Below are 7,460 nucleotides of genomic sequence, written 5' to 3' on the forward strand. Positions count from 1 at the left end.
TAATTTATCTTTGTTTTGACAATTTTAGAGGGGCGCGCGCCGGGTGCACCCCCTCTGAATCTGCCACTGGTGTTCGTTATTTATCTAAAAAGTAAAGAACAACTTACGAGATTGAAGAAAATGAAATGGGTATATTAAGCTAGACGACCGAAAGATTTGAGAATATTCATCAATATTGCACAGCTATCTGAAGTTTAAAAAGAATTACATGTATATCGGAATTACAAATACTTTCATATATTCGGTTCTTTATTTATTGATTTACAGTTTCAGTCCAATGTTTTCTCAGACGTCCGCGTCAATTTGTCCCCGCCCATTCCAAATGTTTTGACTGTAACGGGTGAAATGGATGTTAACTGTATTTTTCTATTCTTGCAAGTTTATGTTCAATAAAGGTATATAGGGTATGTTACGTTTAAAGATATTAAAAATAAGAGGCTGCGTGGAATAGAGGGGGTGTAAATAAAAGAAAATAGGTTTTTGATTGTATGATGATATGTACATGTACTAGGCCTGTACATAGTTTTCCCCTCATGCAGTTATATGTATTATATTTTGTTTTGAATCTAGCCGAAAATACTTTATTTTACAAAAAGATCTCTATATACAAGTACCAGACCCCACGCAATTAGCAAGGTCATTGTATTCAGATTAAACAAAATTAAATTGCTCACCTTTTCCAATCTTTCGTACGTGGATTATTCTCTTTATATTGTATGTTCCAGGCAGAACCTGCCGACGGACTTGTCTTCTTTGATTAGCAACAGAAATATTCGTTGTCACTCACTTTTACAAAATCTATTTGCTTTCCTCGGGTTTTGGAAGTCATTTGCAGGGGGAGATAATACAATTCACAAAAGGGGGAGGTAATGCTATTATAAGGGATACGACCCAAAAGTATGAATATTTATTTGTTAATTGTCAATTGTCAGTTGTAAAAGATTAGTGCGAATGTTTCTCGACCTGTTGCAACACTGCTGTTGTCATAGGCAAAACCCCATCGTGAGCCCTGGACCGGTAAATGTCCGAGTAAAAATAAACTGGCGACTTCGAAGGAATAATGACGTATATCTCCGCTATTTTAAGACCCATCAACTTTAAATTCGGCATGAGTGTATCTCAGACATTACTTTTCTGAGAAATACATGCATATTGCGAGTGTTTTAAAAATTAATTGATTTATTAGGCTTTTGAAGCGAGCTGGAAGTTTTTTATCTGGGTCAGAGTTCGACCCCTTTCTTTATTTACGGTTACATTGAAATTAATGTTAAAACGGGCTTGGCCCCTTTGGAAAATCATGAATTAAAATGAAATGCAAAGAACTTTGGTTTGTGTCTCTAAAGAATAAGACTGCGATTTATAAAAGCTCTACCGCCTACCGTTATAAAAGTATAAAACTATTTGTCAAGGTAATTACTATCGGGGTCGAAATTTCTTAACATGAATGTAAGCGATAATGCTTTAAATTAAAGAAAAATCGACGTCATTTGAGTGTTTTACTACGGAAAGATTTTACTTGGACGCGCCGACGCGCTGAATACAATTAGCCGAAAGTACCTTTTATTTTGGGTAGGGTATTTGACGCAGAATCGTAACAAAATAACAGTATCACTTATTTTTACATCAATTTTAGGGGCAATTATCACAGATTACGCTGAAAATTTTATAGTTTTAAAGTTTAAAATACTTTACTGGTGGCTTTTATTACTGGTGCTGTTGTTTTTTCTCCCCGCTAACTTGTTATGAGCACAAACAATACTGCTTTTAGTGTGTCACATTTAGATATGCTTGAAACGTTGTATTTTTAATTCTGCATTCAATATAAAAATAAATAACTCACCAATTGAGCTTTGTATAGCTCTGTATCTTATTTATAACAGGGCGATTGAAACAAAAAACAAAACAAATGTTCAGCTCAAATTGCGATTATGTCCCTTTAAAGAAATTATGATAACACATTCTTTTGCTGCTTCTTACTTTTTCGGCATGAATCTAGTTGCCTTATCGAAGTTTTCGAGTTTTCAGACATGTAGACAGCTCATTAATTCTACAATTCGGATTTGATTTTGGAAACGGCAATTTGTACAATATTGCGTCCAAAAAGGAGTGCATATATTTTTAAGGAGCGAGACATTCAAGTAGACTAAAATAAAATAAAAAGTTTTAATCAAATGATTGTCATTTAATTTCTTGATATAATATTACTTGCACTTTTTTTCCAGTCCTTCGTTAAACGCCATGACGATGATACGACACTGTTACACGAGACACCGCAAATATATAGAAGCTACTTCTCGAACCATTAACAAAGTTAAGTTTATATGGTGTTTAAGTAAAAGTTGGGATCACAAGTCATTTGAGAGGAAAGAAAAAATGGTAGTGTATTGTTTCAGTTTCATTACGAAGTTAATTATCAACAGTTTCTCCTTAATGAAAAGGCGGCAATACTAGAGGTGTATATAAAGGGCCTTTCTAAAACACAATTCACCATTGCTACTGACACTCTTTGGACTACTTTGTAAGTTAACTTTATTTCCTTACTTTTAAATTTTTTGGGACCCTAAAATTTAAACACGCATAAGTATTTAAAGGCTGTGAGACGATATGTAAATTTAAACCTTTACCTGTTTTAAAAAGGGATATTTTCTTTGGATCTAGTATTTTTCAACTTCTCCTCTAAAAGAGTCGTTTCACAAATCATTTACAAAATGGCAACAGCGCAGGGTGTTACATTGTTTGTTTAAGGAGAAAGCTGTGTTCGTTGATTTATGTATAAAGATAATTGTTAGGTATGAGAAAGTGAAACAACAGATGTCATTCATTGTCATCCAGACTTTATTGAAACTATGTCTTTTTATGGGAATTATTCCATTTACTGAATTCTAGATGTATGATAGATCATATTCATGCTCCTTAAAACAAAGCACACTTGGCACTGTATGAACGATTTTCTGTTTAGAGGGGTTGAGGTTAAGACAAGACATGTTTTTAACGAGTGCATTATCATTTTTACTTCAAATCTTAAGAGCCTAGTATTTTAAAACAACATCAAATTTTAAAAAAGCTGAATCTTGAGTTCGGTGGTCAAATGAATTTTCATACCAGGTTTGAAATTTAAACATTCTGCACTTTAATTTTAAATGTTGCTTTTAGTCTGGTATAAATTTCAAATTACCTGAAAAAATCTATTTTACTTTTTGAGTCACAATTTGCGAATTTTGGCCAAGCATTAATTATTTTACATTAATTTTAAATGGTGTAAGATATTCTGGGACACCCTGTACCATTCTTTCTAAGCATAAAGAATGAGTTTCATCAATCTGATTAAAACCAGATCCTCGATGCTCCCGTATTAATGATGTGTCACATATTCTGGCCTTCAAATTTGCAGTTTTCTCCTCTGACTTGATCACGCTTTCTACACTTCTGTAGCATTTCACACACACGGTGCTGTTGGTAGAAAAGTTTGTTCCCGTTATTTTGAAAACATTATCTTTACGTTCCGTCGTTAATTTCAGCTTCCTTTCAAAAAACTTGTTGATTTTAACTTTTCCATCCTCCTTTTTTTCGTACTGTGTAAATTAAACCCCACACAAAACACAAATATCACTGAGTACACATGTTTTAGTCGGAGTTTCGGGAGCCGCCATGTTCTACTTTCGTTTTAAATGCGTATTCGTAATACATCGGGATTTATGAAAGGATACATGAATACCGACCATTTTTCATAACCCTGCAAGCGAATGTTTGATTGGATAAAGAAAGGGTCACCAGGAGATGACCCTTTACCGGGCTTCTTCAGATCCTCGTAGCGACACATCATTAAAACGGGAGCATCGAGGATCTGATTTTAATCAGATTGAAAGTTGCATATATATTTTTTCGCCTAATTGACTTTTATCATACTGATTTGCATCACGCAATCTTTTATAATAATGTAATTTTTGCTGATTCCTAGTTGTACTTAAATTTGCTCATTTAAGCATCAAAATGAGACTATTTACATGTAGTTTCATATATGCGCTCTGTCCGCAAAATTCTCAAAGAGTCGGAATTATGTTTTAGATGAAAGAATCTTTTTCCTTGCTTTTATCACGTAATGATGTTTAGGTTTGATATTCACAAAAAATAGGGTGGTTTTAGGGGGAGGGGTGTATCTTTTTAAACTGACGTCCATTTTGAAAATACGTTTTCACTCACTTTTTCTCACCACCATCGTTTGCAGATCCAGATCACTTAAAAAAAATATCAGTTAGTTGCAGTTTCCGTTTAATTCTTCGCTGAGTTTTCTCATACTGAAATGAAACTTGGTATGCAGATTAATCATAAAATATCTAGGTCGAGTTATTTTTTGGGTACGATCAAGCAAGTTGATAGAGTTATGCCCCTTGGACTTAGAAAAATTCCAGTTATTTACATTCCGTTTATTATCTCTGCAAAGGTTGAACAAATTGATACATGTAACTGATTTATCATGAAGAACGTGCCCCTGCGAGATGATCATGAACAATTCATGATTTTCCCTTGAATGATTCATGAATTATATTCATGAAATGTTCATGAACAGTTCATGAGGATCCCATGAACTTATTATTGGACATTTTAAAGTCATGAATTTTTGTTCATGAAAAAATGTTGATGAATATTCATGAACATACTTTTTCATGAATAATTCATGAACAGTTATATTCATGAAGCTTCATCATTTGATGAATGTCCAATAATAAGTTCATCGGATCTTCATGAACTGTTCATGAATAAGTTTAATGAATCTTCATGAACTGTTCATGAATATCATTATGAATTTTATTCATGCATAATTCATAAATAAAATTCATGAACAGTTCATGAAAATTCTTACCTTCTACATTTTGTATATAAAAAGGTAAAATCTCCTAAAAAATCAAATATAAAATACTTTATTATAATAAATTGAAGAATAATGAGACAATATCTTAAGTCTCACATAATTCTTATGTACTGACTATCACTTTAAATAATCAGCAAGTTTAATAAAGTTGTTTTAAAAAACAACAGGTAATGATATCAATACTAACTCATTAGCTTTAAAGGAATGTTACAATATTAGAATTGACATACCAAAATGCAATGATTGGAAATATAAGCGACATTAGAATATGATTGCTAGTTGATAACTATCAATATGTTCTTTATAAAATCTTCCTTTGTTGCATCTTCCTTGACTCTGCTCATGTTATTTTCACTTGTATTCCATATATTGCAATGTGCATTTACTGCATGGTAGGTAAAATGCTCCATCCTTTAAATGATTATTTTCTACAAACCCAGAGTGTCTTGGTGACAATACTTCTTGGTGGCAATTCTTCAGGCTTCACATATAGCCTCTTCGGTGGCAGAAAAGTTGTACCTCTGTACTGTACAAAAATAATATGACATTCAAATAGCAGTATAATTATGACATGTCGTTTAAAACATTTGGAACATCAACTAATCATTCAATCATCGCATTTAATTTTTATTTCAAATATTTTTATCAAATGATAAAGCTGAAATTGCACTAGAGCTTAAGAATGAGAGTGCCTACCCTAGAAAAAGTGATATCGCAGAAAAATAAAACAACTCAAGATGAAACAAGATGAAAAATTCAGGAGAAAACATAAATAGGCAATATGCCTGCTGTTCAATCCATTTCAATGTATCTATATACTTGAATAAAATACTTCTTAAATTAATTACGATGAAACTATAACTGTTTTCAAATTTGTAAATGATACTGGCCATTCTATTAGAAATTTTCAACATCAGCATATAACTTTACCTTGTAATTGCACCGATTTAGGAATAACAAATGTGTAATTTATTATCAATTATGTAGTTAAAACTTATAAGTTAGTCAAAAAAGAATTTCACTACAAATTAAAAACCGCCATTTTGAAATGTTTGAAAAAATGAACAAAACTTTATCTTACGCATGATGACTCCCTCATAAAAGTTATTTCAATATACATGTATACATACTATATTACCTTTAATACCATTACTTTGAACTACATCTGCTGCATTATCTTCTTGCATGTTCCATGCTTAATTAATCCATCGCTCATGTTGAAGATCCGTCTGCTTACATTCAAAATGCGTAATCACTGGGCGGAAGTGACGTAAAAGAATCAAAACAACTCGCTGACTGTGTATTCTGAGACTCTTTCATTTGGTTAAATAATTTTTTTAACATATGTTAATAATAATCAAAAAATATCTTTAAATGAAACTAATTTTAAAATGCTTAAGTTTTCATTATTATATTTTCAGAGATTATAAGAAACGTACGATTTAATATCGTTCGGTTTACACAAGTTGTGTCTGTTAAACTTCAACCCCCTTCGTTTTTGAACCCTCAAGGTTTTGGAACTTAAAAAATAATTTACACTCAATTAAATATTCTTTCATACTTTATTTCTATAATATGCATTAATGTTTTAAAGTAATATTTTCATTATTGCTTAGTATTAAGTTAATTGACAAATTGAAGTTCAGTGTGTTTTTGTAACGGAGGCGAATCAACATGACACCTCATAAACAATGGCGGACTCCTCGAAACTCGGAGTGTAGTTACAGTAGTAACGGTAGTTGTCTGAGTTTAAACAGCTAATCAAAAATGAATTGTTTGAAGTTCTCAACGGAATATTTACGTAACGGATTTGTAACTTCTTAGAATGAATCGCTTTCAAATGTGTGCAACAGTAATGCCTTTTACAAAGAAACCGCAAAGGTTCTAAACTCGACGGGGTCCAAATTTCAACCGAATGTGCTCGGAACATTTTCTCTGTCGTTCTCACAGGAACACACGCACTTCGTCTTGTGTGTATTTATGCTTCTATGATAGACTGACAACCTACCACGTCTTTAATAAACTTGATATACAATGTACTTCAAACAAGTTGGAATTCAACGTATACTAAATCTTTTTTCCAAAGAAATATGCAAATTTTTTAATTATTTCACTTTTTCAGTTTAGTTTACAAGATTTGTAACAACATAAAACAGTCATAATGTATCATCTGCAAAGACTGATTATTCACTGATAAATTATGTCATTTAAAAAAAAAAATATAAATTGAACAATGAAGAAATTAAGCGTCAAATTTAGGATCTAGTAATGACCATTTGATCATGATGTCCGAGACCTTCGTTGTTGTCAATGAATTTACATGTTTCTTAGAATTGAATAAATAATGTAACTATAATATATCACATCTTTCTTTTTCAAAATTAAAGATGCCACATTTATATAGGTGTTTGCATGAATATTCATGAATGTTCATGAAGACTGTGTTTTAATATTAATATTTTAAGATGTATAATTTTTTTCTAAAAAGATAATGTTCTGTAGCCCTTTTCACAAAAAATCTTACGATTGATTTTTATCGTAAGTGAAAACTTAAGTTTTTATTCATTTCCACAAAACATCTTATAAGATT

Source organism: Magallana gigas, chromosome 5 (genome assembly GCF_963853765.1).
Source record: "Magallana gigas chromosome 5, xbMagGiga1.1, whole genome shotgun sequence".
Classification (NCBI taxonomy): domain Eukaryota; kingdom Metazoa; phylum Mollusca; class Bivalvia; order Ostreida; family Ostreidae; genus Magallana; species Magallana gigas.